This window comes from Patagioenas fasciata, chromosome 6 (assembly GCF_037038585.1).
Source record: "Patagioenas fasciata isolate bPatFas1 chromosome 6, bPatFas1.hap1, whole genome shotgun sequence".
Taxonomy (NCBI): Eukaryota; Metazoa; Chordata; class Aves; order Columbiformes; family Columbidae; genus Patagioenas; species Patagioenas fasciata.
In genome coordinates, this window is record NC_092525.1 from 21,033,834 (window position 1) to 21,037,900 (window position 4,067).

A 4,067-nucleotide genomic window follows, 5' to 3' on the forward strand; every position below is an offset into this window, starting at 1 on the left:
CAGTGGGACATTTCAGTTTCTTCAGGAGCTCCAACCGTTGCTCCAAGAGAAGACGGCAGCACTTCAGACACTGTCTTATTAATCCTCCTCGCACCTTGGGTGTATAGAGGGTATTAACCTCAATTTACAGATCAGAAAAACAAGACAAAAGGGAGATGAGTGACAGCTGTAATGAACACATTACTTCACTCAGCCAAGGATTACAATTCATGAACCCCCAGTTCCCAATTCCCTAATTAGTAAACGACATAGCTTCTCCAACAGACCAGAAATGGATATTTTGGAATAAAGGAAAATATTATCCTTCAGACGTTTGGGTTCCTGCACAATATCTTGCTACCGACGGCAATCATGAGCCCTGCTTCTGACACTGTCACCTCTCCTGCTTTGGTTAATGACAAATTCATCTTCAAGGAGGAAAGACCTGCTGTCGTACCACGTCACAGGAGGAAGCATTACAGAAATGTAACTATTCAGCAAATTTCGGGGGATCTGGCTGTGTCGGGGGCTGTTCTTCACATGCTGATTACAGCTCCCATGCTCAGTTTTATTTGCTGAGTATTTAAGTCTTGCTGCCAATGGAAACCCAGTTTCATCAACAGTTTTTTCTGGCAGGAGAACATATAATAAATTTGATTAAAAATTAATACCAATCACTTAAGTGAAGATCCAGAGTGTTGTATAACTCTAACAAGTGAAAATCAATACTTGTCTGTAGAGGACATAGTTTTTTTGCATACATTGCAAACAACGCATCTCGGTCTGGGCAAGAACCCTCGTCAGGAGCAATCCCAGTGACCCCACAGCATCACCCCGTACAACCTATTTCACCCTTGCATCTCTCCTAACAGTCCATGGTGCCACAGAAAAGTTTCTGTATTTATGTGGCCAAATCCTACGTACCCATTCCCCTCAAATATTTCCTAGCTATGCACTTCTAAATCTCAGACTTTCACAGGCATTCTGGGTTTAACCGATAAGTTTCCATATTTTCCAGAAGAAAGTTGTTTGTTTGTTTCCTACTGGAAAAGAAACAACATTCCATAAAAATCTATAAGCTTCACAAATTTTTATAATAGGAAATCTCTTCTAGAAAAAGTATTCTGATTTTCCTGAAATGGAAGGGTTGACGTTACTCTGACCGGCACATTTCAACCTCCTCTTTTGTTTGCAATACAATGATATAATTTTAGAGAAGTGAAAAACACTTTCATTAGTGAAAAAAAAATAAAACAGTTTATTTTTGGTTTTGAGATTTTCTTCCCCTTCAGAAAATGTTTCCTTTCCTGTAATTTCAGAATGTGTTTTCTCTAATTTCAGGTTTTTTCCATAAATAACAAATCCGATTCCTGTCCCGCTCTATTGCATCCATTATGCAGGGTCCTCCCAGGAATGGCATGCCTCAAGGATTAAAGAGATGTAATGTTTGTAGAGAGATAAAGATTAAGTTCACCCAGTTCTTAGACCTCATGCCGGCACTGAGCACAAGACTGAATTTCACTTTGTATGAGTTATCACAACTGAAACTGCTCTTCAGTGGAAACCACTATGCAACCATCCATTTGCAGTTGTAAAAGTCAATATATTTAAGCCTGCAGTGCATAACAATGACCCCTATGGATCCTCCAACGTTTTTCTTGGATCTGTATAAGCCTGTTTTTAATATATTACTCATCTAAATTGTTCCTGGGACTTGATTATTTGCTGGAGTTAAAATATCCAATCTTTAAAGATTTTTAAACATGTGCACGCTGAATTCCCCACTGCAATAAGCTTCATTTAGCTCAACTAAAACTGCCGTGCCATAAAAAAATGCTTTAAAAAAATCTCAAACTAACAGTTCTCCTGGTTGGTGGAAGCTCCCCAGGCAGGATTCCTTAGTGATGATAATCTCTGGTTTTGGCTGGCTCTGCTTGGTCCCTGGAAGAATAAAATCCAGTTTTCACTGAGCTGCATATTGAGGTGAAAGCCGAGGGCACAGCCATCCCCTCTCCCCTGCAGCGTCCTTCCCCGTAGTACATGGAGACTGGATGTACCCCAAGGAAAAAAATGTGGCAAGCCAAGCGATCTACAAAACAATATTGATTTATGCTCTGTCTCTGAAAAGCATACGAAATCGCCCTCGTTTGCATGCGCAGGGGCTCGCTGCATTCCTTCCCTCAGTATTCAAAGGCAAATCACCGCATCTGCAGCCCAAAACAGGGTCCAGGGTCCGTCCTTTTGTCACCGCGAACTGTCGGGGGAGAAGCCTGCAGAATTCAAAAGCCGATCAAAGACGGTTCAGCCTTTGCCTGCTTTGTTTTCTAAGCCCCAGTTCCTTTTCAGGATGCTGGTGTAAATTAGGGGTGAGCCTATTGAAGGAGGTGAAGTTATAAGAGAAAATGACAGGGCCAAAAAAACCAAACTAAACAACAAAAAACATCAGCAGGCAACTTTTCCATCTCCATTTCTTCCGCAAAGAAGGAGAAATGGGTCATCTTGAAAATAACTGCACAGGGCCCAGCATTTTCTCCTTCCTCTCCTTTTCTATGTGGCAGGGCAATTGGGCAATCGGGCAATCATGCGAACAACTGCATAAAGTTCAGCAAAAGGTGGCGGGTTCTCCTCCTCCTCTGAATAATCTTCCCTTTGGTCAGCAGCAATTAATACAAGAGTGTTATTCTCTTGTGTTTTCCAAGGGTTAGGATGGTGTTCAGAGGAAATGCCAAATACTTATTTCTAAAACTTGAAGTTTTGCAAACTGTTCACCTCTGTGACTCTGAAGTCTGGGGGGAAACACCCTAATTTATGTGTCTTTGATTGACTTTTGCGGAAATTCAGAATGTCTTTATCTCAGCCATACAGTCAGATTTCTGTGGTTTTGGCCACAGAGCCTCCCTACAGTTTCAACAGCTTGATATCCAGAATGAATAAATCTGATACGTGCATGCTTTTACAACCCCCTTGTCTTATTCCCCCAGGGAAAAATATCATCTGCCCTATTGTTGACTGCTTGGATTTACCCCCGCAATATCCCTCCCATCAACATGTGATTAATCACCCTGCTCCAGCAGGCACCTCTCAGGAACTCGAGACCTTTTACAAGCCTTAATTAAGCCTTGCAACATCCCTGTAAAGTAGGTTGAAGCTGAGGTTAAACGATTTGCCTGAGGTGACAGAGCAAATCAGAAGCAGGGATAGAAATATGAAGGAAAGCTGCTGCTTCTGAAGCACATGCAAGGTACCAAATATTTATGTTTATTTTTGCAGAGAGGACGCCTTCAGCCTGGGCATCCCCTGCAAGTCCAGCCATTCCCTTGGCCCGTGGTCCATGTTTGCAGTTCCCTCACCTACTACTTGCAGAAGCTTTAAACTGGCAGCTGAGCCCTGCCCCAGCACTGACTGTCTTTCACAAGCCCCCTCTCCCCATTTGACATCCAAATTGAAGTCAGACCCTTGACACATCATCAATTTTAGAGAGCGAGCAGGGAATCGGAGCCAGGTGTGAGGATGCTGGGGTCTGGGCATCTCTGTCTCTGCGGTCAGAGGGGAGAAACACATCAAGGAGGGTGAACTGTGAAGCCTTCTGGGAGGAAAAAGTAGCAAACAGGCGGCAGGGAAAAACCATAACTTATTTTCATGGCCTGGGAGCTCCTGTCATCTTCCCAGGGGTCTTCTTGTGGGATCACTTATTTTCTAGACTCAGGCACAAGAGCCTCTTATGCAGGTGGTGGTGAGGGCTGTCCATGTTCTCACTTCTTCCTCTCCACCGGGTTACGAAACAATGTGGGTTTCTGAAGTTGGGCTTTTTTTTTTTTCTTCTTCCCAAGAAAAACCTTTGCTTTGTTTTTCCTTAATTTGCCCCAGATTTTCACGGCAGACTCCAACACTAAACAAACCAACCAGCAACCCAAAATCAATGTTCTTTTAGCTGGTTTAGTGGTTTCCTCAATGACCCCACAGGAGACCGGGAGGGGAAGGGAGATGTTCCCATGGTACCCACTAAAGCAGCCTCCGCTGGGAAGGATAAATACCCACAACTCCAGGAAAACATCCCTTTTCCTTGGGGAACAGGGTTCCCCTGTCCT